Raw genomic sequence first — 21,019 nt, 5'->3', positions numbered from 1 at the left:
CCCCTGTAATGTCCGGCCGGCCGGCCGGCCGGCTGGCTGGCTCATCCCAAGGTTTTATATCCTCTGCACCAGGGAAGCACCACCCATACCGAAGCCAAAGCCACTATGAAACTCCACCCCGTAGGCCTCTTCCTGCTCTCTTGCACCTGTCTGCTACTATGTGCTGCCGCGCCGGTGACGGTGAGAGCAGGCATCCGGCGTGAAGCTGAAGCGCTAGTGAATTGGAAGGCTAGCTTGGTCAGTGCGGATGACTCCCTTGGATCATGGTCGTTGGCCAACTCCACCAGCCTTTGCAAGTGGACGCACATCACTTGCAACTCGGCTGGGCACATGACAGGGCTCCATTTTATGGAGGCAAGTTTGAACGGCACACTTGACAGGTTCGACTTCTCGGCTTTTCCCCACCTGAAGAATCTCACCTTGAGCAGCAATGGTCTATATGGTACAATTCCAGCAGGGATTGGCAACCTGACGAGCTTGGCCCGGTTGCATATCTTCGATAATCTGTCATTGAGGGGTGCCATTCCGCACAGCATTGGACAGCTGAAGCTCCTTTCTGAACTGTATCTATTACGCCTGGGGCTCATAGCAATCTACCTGAAGAGATTGGTAACTTGACGAACCTGGAGGAGCTCTATCTTGACTCGGTTACTTTGACCGGGTCAATACCACCAACAATTGGGATGCTCGTGAAGCTCAGCATGCTCAGCATGCAAAATAACAATCTGACAGGGAGCATCCCACTTGAGATTGGAAACATGACAGAACTAAACACCATGTACTTACCGTCTAACTATTTAGAAGGGCAGCTACCAGGCACCATCTCTAATTTGGTGTCACTCCAGGAATTGGTTCTGTCAGAAAACCAGCTAGGAGGCCACATCGTCTCTGAGCTTGGGAATAGCAGCCTCCTGGATACAGTTGATATTGAAAGGAACAACTTCTCCGGGCTGTTCCCATCATCCATTTGCGTAGGAAGACGTCTGAGTATTGTCAGTGCTAGGTCCAATGGATTCATGGGCATTCACCACCAGACCTTCCAAAACTGCACATCCCTGATGTCTGTTGACTTCACGGCAAACAACATTGTTGCAGATATAAAGGACTGTGTTGGCGAGCATCCATGGCAGCTTCAAATGATGGCTTTGAGTCAAAATCAGTTGTATGGCACGCTTCTGACAGATGGGGGCAAGGTATTCATTTGTAACTGTACTTATTTAAGCTTCCTAGACCTATCAAACAATTTATTAGATGGAGGTCTCTCCAAGTGTTTGTGGGACATGCCAAGTTTGGGATACATGGATCTTTCTAGCAATTCTTTCAGTGGTGTAGTTCCCTTTTGGAAGACTTGCAACGATAATCTTGTCTGTTTACGCCTAGCCAATAACCATTTCAAAGGAACCTTTCCTTTGGGTCTTAGGAAATGCAAAAACCTTATCACTCTAGATCTTGGAGGGAATAATTTCTCAGGTAGAATACCTTCTTGGGTAAGCAAGAGCTTGCCAAATCTCATTGTTCTTCGATTGTCATCAAATATGTTTGATGGAATCATACCCCACCAGATATTACAATTCCGGCAACTCCATGTATTGGACTTGTCAAAAAACAACTTCATTGGACCCGTTCCACGACTTTACCAATTTTACTGGCATGGTACATGATGCAGAAGACATTGTCTGGGACAGTATTCTATTATTTCAGATATCTACTGGGCATATTCAAATAGTTTGGAAAGGTGTGGATCATGGTTTCCCAATCCTAAAGGTAGGTATTGTGGGTATCGACTTATCTGGCAACTCTCTTTCACAAGAGATTCCAAAGGGGCTCACAACCCTTCTTGGACTGAGGTATCTGAACTTATCAGGAAATCATTTGTTAGGCTGCATTCCCGAAGACATTGGCAATCTAGTACTGCTGGAATCCTTGGACCTTTCTCTGAACCGACTCTCGGGAGAAATTCCTCCAAGCTTTGCAGGTTTGAAGAGCATAACCGCTCTGAACTTCTCGAGTAATAATTTATCGGGGTTGATACCTATGAGCGATCAGCTGCGAACGCTCCCAGATCCATCCATATACAGCAAAAATCCAGGGTTATGTGGTTTCCCCTTGGAGGGCTGTGTAGACTCGTCGACATCGACGCAAAGCGGAATGAGCCGGCCTGAAGACAGCAGGGAGGCATTGTGGCTGTATTGCTTTGTGGCTTCTGGGTTCATCTTTGGGTTCTGGCTGTACTGCGGCATGTTCTGGTTTTACAGCGAGACCTGGAGGTGTGCATTCTATCAGTATGTCGACAACATGCAAGGGAAGGTAACCAAGAAGATGTATAGCTGCATGTCATACTTCCAGGCCAAGGTCCATGAATGAGCAAAGTGCATCACGTGGTGTTGAAGTAAAGCTGTGTGCAGGCATATGCGCCCATTATTGAGCATATCTGTAGTACTTGTCTTCCATTGTTGTAAAACAATACTGACTAGGAAGTTTTGTGTATTTGCTAGTACTTTGATGTGCATGTTATTCAGTTTTTGGGCGCTAGACGTGCAAATTACAGATGAATCTGTGCAACATTTACTTTCTGATTGTGTGGTAAGTATATTTGGATGGAAGTAAATGAGTTCTTTAGAATAAACAAAAAAATAGCTGTAAAATGGTTAGCGATTTTGGAACGGAAAGGATGTTCTAAGAATTTTTGTGGATTATTGTTTGGTTTTGTGCGAAATTGTTGTGGAACTCCCTTGATCCAAACAATCCATAGATTTATAAAGCTTCACAATACTTTATAGAGATACTTTATACCATATTTCTGCACAAACGTAGAAAAACCTCATTATATGAATAAAAATATAAGGAATTCCTCATTGGTGAAAATGCCTGGATTCTGAAACCGTTCACATTTTTTCCAGCTGCTTTGTGTTCTGGACGATGCTTTGCAAGTAGTGAGAGTGTTTGACTTGTCTTTCATTGTTCCCAAGTAAAGATTAGTGACTTTGTGGTTTTTCAGAAATCAAAACAAATATGCTAGTTCTTCACTTCTCAGACAGACTTGAAGAAGCTTAAGAGGAATCCACCATTAGTGAAAATGCCAAGTGTTAGCGAGCTTTTAGACACTCATCCTTTAGTCGGCGTGCTTCCTGCTGGTGTACGCGTTCCTTTGTTGCACAACACAAAAGAAACAGTAAAAGAACATGTCACAACTTATGGAAGGCTCAATGGCAACTGGTGTATGGATTGTTTCCACTGGACTAGTAATGGTATGTTTGTGCTTCAAGACCACTATATTATATTTTGTTGGAGTATATTAGCAAAGTGCCCGTGTGTTGCAACGCGAGAAACAAATGACATGTTGCGGAGATGAGGTTGTGCAAGGTGATGCCTGCCACCTCGTACTCGGACGCGATTTTATCATGTAGCCATACACCAGACATCACAGTGTAAGTGAGCACGAGGTTCGAGTGCTAGGCATGGATACCGGATAAAACATCCGGAAATCCTTTCTTGCTCACTTTTGTGGTTTGCAGAGCTTTTCGCTCGTGTCATTGGATCCCTTCTCCAGCTGGGAAACCAGTTACTGCATCCAAGCCCTCTTGGATATGTGCATGTTATCCATTGTGTCTTTCTCGCTTCCATTATCGGAGTTCACCAGAGTCTTTGTTAACGGCGGCTGGCTCGCCAGTTATCCTATTGTTTTGATCAACAATAGAATGAAAAACTGAAGGGAGCAAACTTGCAACACGAGAAGAAGTTTAACTTATCAGATAAATTAGCATCATGATCACTTGGGCATTGGTAACTCTTTCTTTTCTGACAACTCATATGACTTGCCCTGGCATTGAAGGAGAACATGAACCTATCCGTTTATGTACAAAATAAGCATCATCCTATTTTAGTCCCATTAGCCTGCAACAAAATCTACTGGAATATTCATATCAAAAGGAGAGGAGGATATCTTCCGAACTGCAATAAAAAGGTACACACTAGAAACCAGCATCAAATTATATATTGCCAGGGAAGTGGTCTTCGGAGATCTTCAGCAGCAACGCACTCCTCACCTCTCTATATTGACGTGAACACCCCATATAGATACACCAAGAAAACAACCATCACAGTTCACATACACTGATTTCTACTCATCCCCCCAAAAAAAAAATCTTAAAAAGTTGAGGAGGCAATCCACGTGCGGTTCAGACATGAATATGCACCAGTTTTTGGCTCTTGTGGGCGTAAAGGAGTCGGAAACTTAATGCAACATAGCGAATACTGCAGCATTTTGCTTGCGCTAAAGCACCACGTCTCTAAGGCCCTGTTTGGATCATAAGTCCTAGCCCAACAACTTGCTGGTACAACATCATCATATTTCTAATGATTTTCTAGCCAGCTTGCTGGTACAACAACTCGCTTAGTATAAAAACTGATGAAATTTCATTTTAATGGGCGAGGTGGGACTATTAAATTGTGGACGAACCATAGATTTTCACACACTCGGGAATGAACCCTGTTGGCATGATGCTCCGGATGTGTAGTAGTTGGTTGTGAGTTCAATTGACGCTCATGATTAACTATTTTTTTAGCCGATTCAAGGACCATAGGAGACCAGGCGGTGGCAAGAGGCAGCCCTTGCTGAGAGGTCCCTTTGCCGAGTGTTTTCTCCGGCACACATAGGAAACTAAGGGCTTGTTTGCTGAGTGCTTGATGAAATACACTTAACAAACAACCTTTTCCCCATGATCGATCGTGTAGTCAGGGTGAAATATTAGTATTGTAGCACTTGTGTACTCCTGAGTATTTTCCGACGAATTCCACAATATATGATGCTTTATTATGTACAAAAATATTCCTAAGATTTTGGATGGAAAGTCAAATTATGGAAGAAAATCCTGCATCATAAAAGGAACCAACGAAAAAGAGAAATTGGAAAAACAAAAGAAATGAAGAAGACGGAAAATGCGTAATATAACTACCAATTTCCTTTCCCGCAAAAAAATATCCATTTCTTCTTATTCAAGAAACACGGTGTGGGATAAATGAATCACGTTCCAGGCACCTTGCTGAACAAACCCCACCTAAACCCTATCTTCTATGCTGCCACTTTGCTCCATGGCCCTCCTCGCTGCCGGCCACGTGCCTCCGTTGTCATCCGCCCAAGGGCCGCGGCTGTGACGTTCTCATCGACCAAGCGGAGCTCCTCCTCCTTCTCCCGAAAGCTTCAGGAGAGGACCAGAAGATAGATGTGAGGCCCACAAGCCTAGGAGGCATGACCTACCCCCTGGACGTGGCATTCAGGCTTGTGGGGCCATGCAGCTCCGTTTGACCTAATTTCTGGCCTATAAATTCACATATATGCCAAAACCCTTGGAGCGAGACCAGAAATAATTTTACCGCTACTACAAGACTCTCTTCCGAAGTGATCCAATCTGGATGCCTTTTTCGGCACTCTACAGGAGGGGGAACCCATCCACAGAGACATCTTCGTCAAACTTGCTGCCTTCATGGTGACGTGCGAGTAGTTCATCCTCGGGGTTGAGGGTTTTACCAGTAGTTATGTGTTTGATCTTTCTCTCATGTTCTTGATGTATTCTGATGTTGATTGTATCATGAGCTTTATTAATAATTGGATCTTATGATGTTCATCTCCCTCTATTCTTTTTGTGGTGAATTGAGTCTTGATCTTTGAAGTTTCTTTATGTTGAATTGAGTATTTTGGATTTGAGATCACTAGATGTGTGTCTAGTAATTAACTTGTGGATACCGCCCTGACAATGAGGTAATCTAGGCATAAAGGTTGAACGATATGTATGATATGATGCTGTCGTAGTACGATCTCCGCGACTATTCGTGAAACTTTGGGGGTGGTTCAATATATTGATTGGAAAGGCAACTTCAAGGTGGTTTGCTACCTACGCATTTCATCATATTTTCTCCGATAGAATAGAAACTTCGGAGTGATTCTTTGTGGCACCTTGAGGTATTATCATGTGGTTTAGTTATGTTAGTGATGTCGAGAGATTGCACTAGTGAAAGTATGAATCCTATGACTTATTTTCAAGTATTGAGACACCGATTTTACTCACTTTCATTACCTGCTACCTTGCTATTTTTGTTTATTCAGATTATAAAAAGCTATTTCTACTATTCATATATTACATATATATCACCCTCTCTTCGCTGAAGTCGTGCACTTATACAATTGACAACTGTATTGGGTGTGTTGAAGATACAAGAGATTTTTCTATTTGATTGCGGAGTTGTTTGAGAGAGAACCACCTCCTTCCTACACCTCTCGCGGATTGATAAACCTTAGGTCATTCATTTGAGGAAAATTTACTACTGTTCTACAAAACTCTCCACTCTACGCTTGAGTCCTCAACAAAGTCTACAAGAAGAAAGTTGCGCAGTAGACATTAAGCTTCTTCATGATTACATTGAATGCATTCTAACCATTTATTATGTGTGAATTTGAATTAAAATGTAAATTTCCAAACTTGTGGATTTGAAAGTATGATGAATGACATGTGTTTGATACAAAGAAATTGAGTTGTTTTTTATGGCAATTGATTTTGTACATGTATGTATTCACTAGTGGAGAGAGAAATAGCAAAAAACAAATTATATGGATAGGTTTATAGAGGGACTGCTGCAGCTGCACACCTTTCTCTTTCAATAAATTTTAGACCTGAATATCTAGTGAGCGTCACATTTTTTGGCATGAAAGATCAAACATCTTTTATGGAAAATTATATTTATTGAGGGTGACAAGTTTAATTAGCGAGGAAAATCCGTCTCAGTTTATTGTTTTGCCAAAAAATCCGACTCAGTTTATTGTTTTGCCAAAAAATCCGTCTCAGTTTAGGCATGAAAAATCAAACGTTTTGCAAAAAAAATTACCATCTCTAAATGTCTGACATCAGATGTTTAGCATTTCTGTAAAAATATTAGAGGAGCCTCTAAACACACTTATTGGGAGAGTTTTTTCTAGAACACGCTGAAGATGCTCTAAACTCCTTGAAAATACTTTTTTTATTAAACAAACCATCTGAAAAAACTCTTTCCTGTTGATGAAGGAACACTCCTCCGGCCCCTCCGCCGCTGCGCTCCACGCCAAATCCGACTCCCTCCGCGCCGCCACGCACGACGGCGAGATCGTCGGCGTCCTCAACTCGGTGATCCAGTCCCACCACCGCGACCTGGTACGTCCGTCCGCCGCCCATCGAGTTCCCCAATCTGCTGGTACTCCAGGAGGGGCGGTTTCTAGGTGATTTTGGTATCCGATTCGTTTATTCTTCCGGTCCTGCTTATAAACTAAGGGTCAGACTATATCACATCTAGTCTATATCACATCTAAGTTGACATAAACACTCTTTGTGATCTTTTTTGTTTGTTTGTTTGTTGGTCTCGAATTGTTTGTTTGTCGAGATCTCGTGTTAGTAGGAAGCGACGGAGACTCGTTTGATGCTCACGCCCTTCCCTAGCGGGCTGTGGCCCATTGGCAGCTAGGTTGTTATAGGTTTTTTGCTACAGATTTTTTGCTAGGCCGCGTTTTAGAATGCTACAGGTCGCTAGGTCGCACAGGTTCTTTTTTTGAGGGAAGTCACTACAGGCTGCTACACATGCATTGCTAGGTAGCTACAGGTTGCTTGCTAGCTCATTTTTTTTGCGGGCGTTGTTAGCTCTTTTTTCCTCACGAACATCTAGAAAAGTTTGCGAATTTTAAAACATTGACTGTTGACCAACAAACGTTGACTTTAAAAAACCATAAATTTGCAAAGTGTTCATTAAAATAAAAATATAATGAATTTTAAAAAGTTCATAATTTTTTCAAAAGTTCACAACTTGAGAAGGTTCGTAATTTGAAAAAAGTTCACAAAAATAGTTCTTAAAAATTAACGAATTTGAAAAAAGTCACGACTTGGCAAATGACGTAATTTGAGGGGAAAAGTGAAAATTAAAAATTTCATGAATTTAAAAATGTTAACATTTTTTGGAAAAAGAGTTCACAATAGGGTTCAAGAAATTTGTAAAAATTTCATGAATTAAAAAAACAAATTTGGAAAAAGTTCATGCAACTGAAAAAAGATGAAAAGAAAGGGAAAAAATGAGGAAGCTAATCAAACCCGTGCCGAAAAAACTGCCCGAAAATAATTACTCTGTTTGTGAGAGCATTCAACTCTGTGAAGATGACAGCAAGAAAAATCATGGCATTATATCATTTCATTCGTATAATGCTCCACTCCCTTACGCAGAGGAATATGTACTAATATGAGGGTGCCGTTGAGGAAGGAAAACAACAAGAAGGAAATGATGATGGTCCTGGACAACTCTAGGGGGGAGGCAGGTTGTTGGCTCAAGATTCTACTACAAAAATCAAAGTAGATTCAAGAAACACAAACAATGTTCTATGCATCTTCTAGTCTGATGGGCACTTAGGGGAACAATATGATCTCTACGGTGACTGTCTTAGTTTTGACATGACTTACAAAACAAACAAATACAATCTCCCCTTCTCTCCCTTAATTTGTTGGAATAATTGGTCATGGTCAGAATTGCTTGTTTGCATGTGCAAGAGTTTAAAATGAAAGTATTGTTGGAAAATCATGTAGCAAAATCGCCCTTGGTGCTCTGATTGCTTGGCCATTGCTTTTCTCTCTACAACAACGACGCGGTTGACCTCTCCTATATTTTAGTTTGAAAATAAAGGACAACAAAAAAGCATGAGTGTCGCATATTTCTGTAGGCTTCGTGCCCACGTCTCACTGCAACAGCACTGTTGAAAAAAAATCGAATTTGTGCTCCCAATTAGTCAGCAAACATAATTTGTGGCCTGAAATTCCTACAACAGGCCAGTTGCATCCTCCCTTGTGAGGAAAACCTACGGGCCGGTTGCGAGTCGAGGGTGTGGCTTGCTACTCGAATGAAAACAACTACACGCCCAATTTGCGAGTCGAGTGGGGACACATAAATGTGATAACAACAACAAAAAATGGGCCCCAGTTGCGAGTCAAGGGTGGACATGCAACTGTGATAACAACAACAACAACAACAACAACAACAACAACAACAAAATGGGCGCAATTGCGAGTTGAGGGTAAACTTGCAACTGGGACAAAAATAACTACGGGGACCTGTTGCGAGTCGACGATAATTTGGATCGGTTGAGGGTGGGCTTGAAATTGGGAAGAAAACAACCACAGAGGCCCAGTTATGATAGACTAGCATGGGCTTGCAACTTGCAGTAGAAAATACAACAAACAATTATGTGCTCAGCTGCATGTCGAGGGTGGACTTGCAACTGGGACGTAAACAATTATGAGCCCAATTGCGAGTCGAGGGTGAGATTGCAACTAATGAAACACAACTACATGCTTGGTTGCGAGTCGACGATGGACTTGTAACTGAGACAAAAACAACTACGTGGTTCGGCTGCGGGTCGAGGCTAGTCTTGCAACCAGGATGAAAATAACTATGGGGCTAGTTGTGGGTCGATGTTGGGCTTGCAAGTGGGACACAACACCTATAGGGCAGGTTGCGGAGTTGGGGTGTGGACTTGCAACCGAGACAAAAAGACAACTACGAGGGTAGTAGTATGACTATGATGGGCTTGCAGCTAACACAAAAGAAAGAAAAAACTATGGGCCTTGTTGTGAGTCGAGGGTGGACTTACAACTAGGGAAAAACAACAACGAACCTAGGTGCTAGTCGAGGGTGGAATTGTAACTGGGACAACATAAGAACTACGAGCGCAATTCCGAGTCGAGTGTGGACTTGCAACTGAGATGAAAAACATATTACCGGACCAGTTGCGAGTCGAGGGTGAGCTTGCAACTAGGATAAAACACAGCCCTCAGTTGCGAGTGGAGGGGTAGCTTGCAACTCAGACAACTATGAGTTCAGTTGCGTGTCAAGTGTGGACTTGCAACTGGGACAACTACGAAACTATGAGCCCAGTAGTGACTCAAGGGTCAAGTTGCAATCGGAATTAAACAAGTTATATGGTTACAATTGCAAGTCAAGGGTGAACTTGCAACTGGGACAAAAAAACAAAACACATGCACCCGTTATGAGTTGAGGGGTGGACATGCAACTCGGACAACTATGAGCTAGTTGTGAGTCGAGGATGGACTTGCAACTGGGACAAGTACAAAACTACGAACCCAGTTGTGAGTCAAGGGTGGACTTGCAACTGGGACAACATAAAAACTTTGGGCACAGTTGCGAGTTGAGTGTCGACTTGCAACTAAGATAAAAACATACTACCGACCCCGTTGTGAGTCGATGGTGAGCTTGCAACTAGGACGAAAATACATGCTCTAGTTGCAAGTCAAGGGGTGGCTTGCAACTCAGACAACTATGAGTTTAGTTGCTAGTCAAATGTGGACTTGTAACTCAGACAACTAAGGAACTACGAACCCAGTTGCGACTCAAGGGTCGACTTGCAACTAGGATGAAACATGTTATGGGTCCAGTTGTGTGTCAAGGATGGACTTGCAACTGGGATGAAAAACAGAACACATGCACTAGTTGTGATTCGCGGGTGGACAACTACGAGCCCAATTGCGAGTCGAGGATGGACTTGCAACTGGAACAACTATAAAATTACGAGCCTAGTCGTGATTCAAGGTTCGGCTTGCAACTAGGATGAAACAAACTACAGGACGAGTTACGAATCAATGGTGGACCTGCAACTGGCCAAAAAAGTCAACCCTTAGTTGTAAGAAATGGTGGACTTACAATTGACATGAAAAAGTGATACTCGGTTGCAACTTGAGGATGAACTTGCAGCAAATGCAAAAAAGTAAGGACCAGTTACAATTCAAAAGAAACATCGTGACTAGTGGCAAGTCGAGGGTGGACATACAACTAGAGACAAAAAATGCAAGTTGTGAGTTGAGGATGGACTTACAACTGGGACAACTACAAACTATGAGACCAGTTGTGAGTCAAGGTTCGACTTACAACTGGGATAAAAGAAGCTACAGACCTAATTGTGAGTCAAGGATGGACTTGCAACTAGGATGAAAGACAAAAACACAGGCCCAGTTGCGAGTCAAGGGTGGGCTTGCAACTGGGATAAAAAAAATACAGGCCTAGTTGCGAGTCGAGGGTGCACCTGTAACTGAGACAAGTATATAAAACTATGATATGAGTTGCGAGTTGAGGTTGGACTTGCAACTGGGATGAAAAACAAACACATCCCAGTTGTGATTCGAGGGTAGACTTGCAACTGGGGAATCAACAAACTATGGGACCAGTTGCGAGTCGAGGGTGGACTTGCAACTGGGACAACAACAAATTATGATCCCAGTTGCGAGTCGAGGATGGACTTGCAATTAAGACAACTATGAAACAGATGACCCAGTTGTGTCAACTTGCAACTAGGATGAAACAAACTACGGTCCCAGTTGCGAGTCAAGGGTGGACTTGCAACTGGGATGAAAAACAAAACAAGTGCCTAGTTGCAGGTCGAGGGTCAGCTTGCAATTGGGAGAAGTAATGAACCCAATTGGCGAGTTAAAGACGGATTTGCAATTGGGACAACTACGAAACTACAAGCCCAGTTGTGAGTCAAGGGTCGACTTGCAACTAGGATGAAACAAACTACAATTCAAGTTGCAAGTCAATTGTGGACTTGCAAGTGAGATGAAAGACAAAACACAGGCCCAGTTGCGAGTCAAAAGGTGGGCTTGCAACTCGGAGGGGTGGGCTTGCACCTGGGACGACTACGAGCCCAATTGCGAGTCAAGAGTGGACATGCAACTGAGACAACTACGAAACTACGAGGCCAGTTGCGAGTTAAGGGACGATTGTCAACTCGAATGAAACAAGCTATGAGCCAGTTGCAATCAAAAGGTAGACTTGCAACTGGGATGAAAAGCAAAACACATGCTCTAGTTGTGAGTAGAGGGTGGGCTTGCAACTTGGACAACTATGAGTCCAGTTATGAGTCTAGGGGGACTTGGAACTGGGACAGCTACGAAACTACGAGCCAGTTGCGAGTCAAGGGTCGACTTGCAACTGGGATGAAACAAGCTATGTGCCCAGTTGCGAGTCAAGGCTAGACTTGCAACTGGGATGAAAAATAAAAATACATGCTCCAGTTGTGGGTCGGGAGTGGGCTTGCAAGTCTGACAATTACGAGCCTAATTGCGAGTCAAGGGTCGACTTGCAACTAGGATGAGACAAACTACATGCCAAGTTGCGTGTCAATAGTGGACCTGCAACTGGGATGAAAAATAAAAACACATGCTCTAGTTGCGAGTCGATGGTAGACTTGCACCTGGGACAACTACGAAACTACGGGCCCAGTTGCGACTCAATGGTCGACTTTGTAACTAGGATGAAACAAACTACATGCGAGTTGTATGTCAAGGGTGGACCTATAACTGGGATGAAAAATAAAACATAGGAAAAATAACCGCGGTCAAAGATCGATCAGTGAGAAGATGGGGAATAAGCTTCATAGTCGAGCCCCCCAAACACCAACATATATAGGCCCATGTGAAAATAAATGCGAGAACATGAGACACAAAATAAACGGGACAAGAGGACGCGCGACAAACAAGAACAAGCTGACGGCATGATCGAGTTTGCGTGAACATTAAAGCAAAAAAATCAGACAGTTATAGACTTAGATGAGCTAAAACTTATCTAGATTAGATTTAGCAAATCTGAAATAAAAAATCTAGTTACACTCCTCTCTAGCTACACGGTCAAACCAAAATAAAAGAAAACAGAGAACAAAAAGACATGTGTCCTTGCACAAAAAGGCTAAGCCCACAAAAAAAATCAATACGCAAGACATAATAATGGCCCACTAAAAAAATGTCATATCATGTCTCATTGCTTCACAAAGGACAAACAAAAAACACGACGCAAGGACAACGAGCATGACTCGGAAGCATGTGTATCTAACGGTATATGAATTAGATGAAAAATTGTTAACTCTCATTTAGATAATAATTAACAAACCAATCTGAAATTAGACCTCAGACCGTGCTGCGAAAACGGCCTAACAGAAGACACACGCGCGAAAAGGTCGACAAATAGACATCAAACACACAACGTGACACAGAACGCGTGTGACAAAATAACATGCAATCAAGATTTGCACGACATTTAAAGCAAACATATGGCAGAATGAAAACAAGTTCATGAATTTTAAACAAATAAATAAAGAATAAAAGGAAAAAATAAAGGAAAAGGTGAAAATAAAAAATATAAATACAAAAAATCATGAATAAAAGTGTATAATTTAAAACAAAATAATGAAATAAAAAACAAAAGAGGAAAATAAAACAGAAACGAAAAAGAAAAACAAATACTGGGAGTCAAATGGGGAAAAACGAGAGGATTGTAAAACTGCAAGCTGATCCTAAGCTCACGTCACTACTGGCCGGCTCTGTGCACGATAATAGACGATAATAGACTAGAACAATTTCTGGGAAAATGAACGACAAAACACATGGGCTGAACAAACATACGGCCTAACACACACACAAGGCCGGCGGAACACATGGGCCTGAACAAACACACAGACAAACACAGACATACGTGCGTAAATCGCAAAAGAAACCAACACAGTGCTAAAACAAGGAATCGTGATTATTGTATCCAACGGTTGTGGATTTAGATATGAGATAGTTATTTCACATCTAGATGTAAAATAGCAAACCTGATAAACTAATCATGTGCAGGGGCGAACGCACGTACAGGGTTGTGGGGGCAAATGCCCCCACTCGAATTTTTGGCCCTCTCATATTGGGCCTCTACTCTAGAGCTTTGCCCCCTCTCAGCCCGCTGTCTTTGCCCCCACTTGTTTGTTTTTTCTGGTTCTCTTTCGAAAGCCCATACTCTCAGAGACAACCAGCCCACCTAGGCAATGGCCTTGTCACATACGAACATCCATCAACCATCACGCATGCATACACGAACGTATTACTTTGCACGAAGCGGCGTCTTTGACAGTTTCGTGAATCACACGAACTAAGACCTGAGCCCTAGCTAAATGAAACTCGCCGCTCTAGGACTGCTCTAGGACTATCGGAGGTGATTGAACAAGCCGCTCGGTAAGACCGATCCGGCTCTATCACCCTAGATATATTGATTCGGCTGCGCACAGTGACACATACCATACCAACAGCCGAATTTATTTTGGTGGCCATGTGGTTCATTTGGTGGCAAAGAAGGCAACATACAAGAGGGGAGACAATACAGACACCGAATCAAACAGCTATTTCTATTCAAGTACTTGCCACAAATTTTATTCATGCTCATTCACCAAACCAGCCTATACGTAGGATTGATCATGTATGGAAGAAGCCAAGTGCGGGAGTTGTAAAAATCAATGTCGATGCATCATTTCATGAGGATAAGTTCACAGGAGCTTGCGGAGCTGTTGCACGAGATGACCATGGCAAATTTCTGGGGGCAACAACTCATGTCCTACCACATGTGTCTAGTGCAGGTTCAGCTGAATTATTTGCTATTCGATGTGGTCTGTACCTAGCAGCGAAACTGGGTTGTATGAAGCTTATCATCGAGTCTGATAGTTTGACTGCGCTGGAGGCCATATCTGATCCTAATGCCTACATGGGAGTGGATGTCCCAATCATAGCAGAATGCTCCCTCATGTCAATGGATTATGCTTCTATCAGTTTTGATTATTGTACTAGAGAGGCAAACTTGATAGCGGATGGTTTAGCAAAGCACTGTTTCAGCATTAGTAAATCAGAAGAGTGGGAGACCATCGTCCCTGACTTTATTCTCCACCATTATGTAAACGATCTTGCTGTTATTTGAGGAATAAAGTTATTACGCTCAAAAAAAACTGGCAACTTCCTAAACAACGTCTTTTTTGAGAAATCTCGTCACTTTATTCATCAAGAAGGATGTTCATAGGTACACGGTTTGGATCATGAGGATTGCCAAACCAAATATGTCTACCTAAATCTAGATTACAAGCAAATTTGACGAGATTACGAGCTTCAAAGTTGTGTTTCCTATGCTCATGGATGAAAGAGCATAATGTTAAACTATTGCGACGCTCTATTATTTCATATACTACTGCTGAATGAAGCCCTCTTGTCCCAGAGTTAATATCATTCACCACTCCGACACAATCTGATGCCACCTTCAATCTTTGAACATTTAGGTCCTCTGCTAGTGTCATTGCTTCCTTGCAAGCGAAACTTTTCAGCGCCTTAAACACCCCGTTTTAGGTATTTACGTAATCGGATGCCGCACTGGACCGGCCCATGTTTTCTTGTTTTTAAAACACAAAATAATGCTAGCGAAGGCACGATCAAACCGGCGATCGGGCAACTATATGTGCGCTGCCCTAAGCACTCGGCAGACTCACCAGTCCGTGTTTACATATAGCTTTTTCACTCTTTTCTTCTTCTTTTTTCTTTTTTCTAGGAACCAGTTTTGTTCGGTTTTTTCCTTTTTCTTTTCTTTTTCTTTCATTCTTCTTTTCTCCTAAGTGCATGAACTTTTGTTTTTCAAATTCATGAACTTTATTTCTAATCAATGAACTTTTTTTCAAGTCGATGAATTGTTTTCAAAATTGATAAAATTGTTCAAATCGATGATTTTTTTCAAAATTGATGAATTTTTCAGAATGGACAAACTTTTTTAAAATGGATGAACTTTTTTTCAAATTCGATGAGATTTTTTCAAGTTTGATGAACTTTTTTCAAGTCTAGCTGGTGTTGAAGGCACCCTATAGGAGCACCCTAAACAAAGCGAGGCTCAAACATACACATTCTTTTTTTTCACCGGGTGAAACACACACATTCATCCAGTTGTATATAAATTTTACTGTACCAAAAGAATAATACTCCCTTCGTTCCAAAATAAGTGTCATGGTTTTAGTTTAAATTTGAACTTTTGAACTAAAAGCACAACATTTATTTTGAAACAGAGGAAGACTATACTTTATATATGAAATGCAGAATAAGATAAAAGTTGAACATTTTGATTTTATAATGAACTCCATGCAACATTTATAAATAGCTAGATTCAAATTCATTTGTAATACTATAAACTATCATTAGATGGATAATAGAACTACACTATATAGTACTCAACACTATTCAAGAGGGCTTATCACAGGTTTTCATAGTTTTCTCTATCGACAATAGGCCAACAGGCTGCTCTAGGACTATCGGAGGTGATTGAACAAGCCGCTCGGCAAGACCGATCCGGCTCTATCACCCTAGATATATTGATTCGGCTGCGCACAGTGACACATACCATACCAACAGCCGAATTTATTTTGGTGGCCATGTGGTTCATTTGGTGGCAAAGAAGGCAACGTACAAGAGGGGAGACAGTACAGACACCGAATCAAACAGCTATTTCTATTCAAGTACTTGCCACAAATTTTGTTCGTGCTCATTCACCAAACCAGCCTATACGTAGGATTGATCATGTATGGAAGAAGCCAAGTGCGGGAGTTGTAAAAATCAATGTCGATGCATCATTTCATGAGGATAAGTTCACAGGAGCTTGCGGAGCTGTTGCACGAGATGACCATGGCAAATTTCTGGGGGCAACAACTCATGTCCTACCACATGTGTCTAGTGCAGGTTCAGCTGAATTATTTGCTATTCGATGTGGTCTGTACCTAGCAGCGAAACTGGGTTGTATGAAGCTTATCATCGAGTTTGATAGTTTGACTGCGCTGGAGGCCATATCTGATCCTAATGCCTACATGGGAGTGGATGTCCCAATCATAGCAGAATGCTCCCTCATGTCAATGGATTATGCTTCTATCAGTTTTGATTATTGTACTAGAGAGGCAAACTTGATAGCGGATGGTTTAGCAAAGCACTGTTTCAGCATTAGTAAATCAGAAGAGTGGGAGACCATCGTCCCTGACTTTATTCTCCACCATTATGTAAACGATTTTGCTGTTATTTGAGGAATAAAGTTATTACGCTCAAAAAAAAAAATGAAACTCGCCGCCTGCCGCCCAGACAAAACGCGATGCGCCCTTCCAAGCGCATCTCCCTTCTCCGGCAATCGCCTTGGATCTGCGTTGTGCAGGCTGGCCGGCCGGCCGGCTTGCGGATCTATGGCCCTTGCAATTTGTATCTGGGACGCTGTTTCTGCGCGATCGAGGTAAGTCCTAGGGCATGTTCATCTTTTCTAGATTCAGTTCAAATTTCTAAATTGTTGTTCTTTTTCGATTTCCATGTTAGTAATTGAATGAGTTTTTATTTAGGATATCTACTCTGTACAGCATACCAATTGATAATCAGGTTGATTGATTCTAGCATCATGGAATATTTTTTTACAAAATAAGTTTGAGTATGCGAGAGTGGAATAAATCTATAGGGACTATCTGCCTTCATGTATGATATTTTATTTAATGCCTCAACTTTGTGATTGGCAAGGGAGCTAATGGAGGTTTCTCTTAGGTTCCTCCGAATCCATCTAAAAGTAAGAGAATATACAGATTTCAATCGCAATCATCATAACAAATTAGGAGATAGTACTTTGCATGGGGAACTTATGAGCCTCATGCATCCAAATTTCAACCTAGAATGATTGAAAAAACCTCCCCCATCCATTGAGATTGTTCTCGCTCTGAAGTTCAGGAATATTGCTTTACGTAAGAAGATGTGAGTGATGATTCTTTTCTGAGTCATAGCCTCATTTGCTTTGCAGAAGTGAAATCTTGGATACCATCCCTAATGAATGATAGTTAAAGCTTCCATGGAAAAAATTGTTGTGCGATGAAATGGAGGGGAGGTAATGGGCTTAAATGTATTTATTTATTCATGTTTAAATTCTACCTTTTTGCCTGTGAATTCTCCCTTGTTTTGAACATGTACCTTTTCTCTTACGGATTGAAGGCTAGAAATTTTGTTCAAGAAGATTAGGAACAACATATTGCTATTTTTCAAGTCACTGTGTCTTAAATGGTTAGTTTACTTTGACTTCGCAACAAACTTGTCGTAGTTATGTGTGTGCAGAAATTATATTGTAAGGAAATATATATTTTTGCTTATTATTCTTAGTCACTATACATGCTTGTGTGGTTGTGTGGTTACTTTTTAAACTGATCTAACCATTAGTTTGTACACATCTCTCCGTAAAACAAAGTTCACTACACATCTTTGCCCCCTCTCAGTTTTCATCCTGGATCCGCCCCTGATCATGTGCGATTATTCTTCTGGGTAGTATAGATTTCGGTGCCGCTGCTCCTGAGATTGATCTCCTTAGTTTAGTGGCTGCACAATTTTTGGTCCAACTAGGTAGGAAACGTGCCCTGGCACTAGCAGTGTTAGGCATGATATTGATATTTACTACTTATTCAGCAAGTGAGGCAGGTGGATGATCAGAAATTTCACAACTTGGGGTAGGATACACGCCTTGACATGATAAGTAGATATAATCTCAACCACTTAGCTTGTGAGCAGATTTAATTTAATCTCATTCTAAGTGCATTGAACAGGTCAGCAATTGGGCCTTTTACATTGAGCAAACTATTCAAAGATGATGCAACCGTCTAAACCATGTTCGTGTAGTATGTTCATGCATCAGTTTGTTTGTGCTGGAGCATATCAGCAAGATCAATCTAAAATCTCCCTCCGCCCCTTAATAGATAGCGTATACACTCAGTTAAAAGATCAATTATTTCTACGTTTGACCAAATACATGTAGAGCTTCAGACACCACTCCAAAATTAAAATAGAACTCGTGGGACATTGGATCATGCAGAGATTTAAATTTTCTTCTAATTAGTAGTGTTTTAGCATTTGCTGTTTGCTTCTTATCTGTATGAAACTTCTTATCCTTCAATAAAAAGGAAATATTACCATCATTGCATTATGTAGTTTGATATCGGGAGTTTCTTTTCAGCTAATACTGCCGACCGGCATTTAACGATACTGTAAAAGTAGCATAAATCGTATTTAAGTGATATCCGGTCTCCTGAAAGAAATCTTTCTGCACATCCGTTTTTGGAAAGCATCCAAGGAAACACAGCCGATGAAGCTAACAGTCGATGACGAGTTTAACATATAGAAATTATTCAGATAGCAGATTGATTAGTTTCACTGGGTATTCTTTACCAACGAATCAATTGAGATTCATGTAGGTTTGAAAATAAAGCAACACCGGTATACTAGACTGCACATGATAGGAATAATTATTACTATGAATACCTTCTCTATGCACATAGAACAGGGGAGCAAACAAGTCTGGTAATTGTAGCCTGCGCAGTTCGGGTCAATAGCTCCTGTGCGACGTTTTTGAGGTGAATTGGCAAGAGTGCAACGTTGTTCGAGCGAATGGCTGTGGTGCGACAATTTTGAGCAGGTAAATAGCCCACGCACGACATGGCTGTTAAATGTGGTTAAATTGGTCGTCAACCAAGCCCGCCCGTTTATGTTAGGACATGTGGGTCCAACTTAATTGTTCCTCAAAACAGCTGACCGTGTCCTGCCGCCCGACCGTGCCAGGCCCGCCACTCTGCCCCCTTTCGTCCTCAGAAAATGGTGAGTGAATTCAAACCCTAGTCGCCCTCCCGTTCCTCTCTCCGGCCCGTAGATCTCAGTTCTTTCCTCTGTTTTCGCTTGCGGAATCGATAGGTTGTGAGGGGAGCCCGTGGGCATACTGAGATGGAGCTGCCAGATTCAACTTCGAATAGGTAATGCGCCTCTCTCCGATCCAATTTTGCATGCAATTAGGGGGTGTCCTCGTTTGCTCTTTCTCACGGGATCACACTGTCCGCCACTGACAGAGGGGATGCTGCCGCTCGGACCTTCGAATTGACAGTCAATTTCTTTCCATCAAAGGCAAAATTAGTTGATGGTAGCATACAGAACATTGAGAGAGACACTATTGTTAAATGGGAGGTTGAGTTTACAGAGATTGATCCACAAGTTCTACAGAACATGGGAGAGATGGCAGTGAAGAAATGAGTGGAAAAAATTGAGGAGAATATTGTTTGGGGTCCAGAGCAAGAAGTATCACTGTTGCGGTTTGATGATTGGAAAGGAGAGTATGTGAGAATAGAAGATGGTGAACGGATTGTTGAAGAAATCAATCGGCAAAATGGCTGGACAAGCAAACGGGCTAATTTTTTTGCTGAGCTCGTTGATCTGAACATTTTTTCGAAGGTTGGATATGTGCCATCACAATTGGCTGCGCAGATGGTAGATGATGATTGGGCTACACAAAGGCCATTGATTCCTATGTGTACTGAACTATAGTAATACCCAAAGAGGGACAGGTGACTGGAACTGAAACTGAAACTGCATCAACTGTTGATTGGAATGTAGTTGAATTAGATGAGCCTACTGATTTGGTCATTGCACCAATGCCTGACATTGAGATGGCCAAACTTTTTGGCATTCCAGTCGATGACAGAGATAAGCAGGAGAGGGGTGAATCTAGTTTGCCTGCTAATGCTGATGAAGAAGTAGATGGACAGTTGATGGAACAAGCTGCAGATGAGGTAGATGATGCACATGATGATGACCTGGTGCATGTGTATGACAAAGAAAACCCTATCATTGAAGTAGGCAAGTTGTTCCCAAGCATGAAGGAGTTTAGGATGTGTTTCAAGACTTATGCAGTGAAACATGAGTTTGATGCCAAGACTGTTTGGACTGATAGAAAAAAGTTTTATGCGAGGTGCAGAGGATTTGATGGTAGTGTGAAGCCTTGCAAGTGGTACATATCTGCTAGACTGCAACCTGATGGAAGTACTGTCAGGGTTAACCAAATCCCCAATCAATTTACTTCTATTACAAGTTCACAGAGAATATCAACCATGACATCACAACTTTCGGTTGCAGAAAAGTGTTGGGTTTCTTAGTAATTTCAAAAATTTTCCTACGCACACACAAGATCATGTGATGCATAGCAACGAGAGGGGAGAGTGTTGTCTACGTACCCAACGCAGACCGACTGCGGAAGCGATGACACAACGTAGAGGAAGTAGTCATACGTCTTCACGATCCAACCGATCAAGCACCGAAACTACGACACCTCTGAGTTCGAGCACACGTTCAGC

General features: G+C 42.0%; 1 pseudogene; it reads left to right on the top strand.

Annotated features, from left to right (window-relative positions):
* Positions 1-105: 105 nt before the first annotated feature.
* On the top strand, positions 106-20,719 carry LOC125531197 (annotated as a pseudogene).
* Positions 20,720-21,019: the final 300 nt, after the last annotated feature.

This window comes from Triticum urartu, unplaced genomic scaffold (assembly GCF_003073215.2).
Source record: "Triticum urartu cultivar G1812 unplaced genomic scaffold, Tu2.1 TuUngrouped_contig_6873, whole genome shotgun sequence".
Taxonomy (NCBI): Eukaryota; Viridiplantae; Streptophyta; class Magnoliopsida; order Poales; family Poaceae; genus Triticum; species Triticum urartu.
Note: the sequence above shows the minus strand (reverse complement) of the source record. Positions and strands in the feature narration are given on the sequence as shown.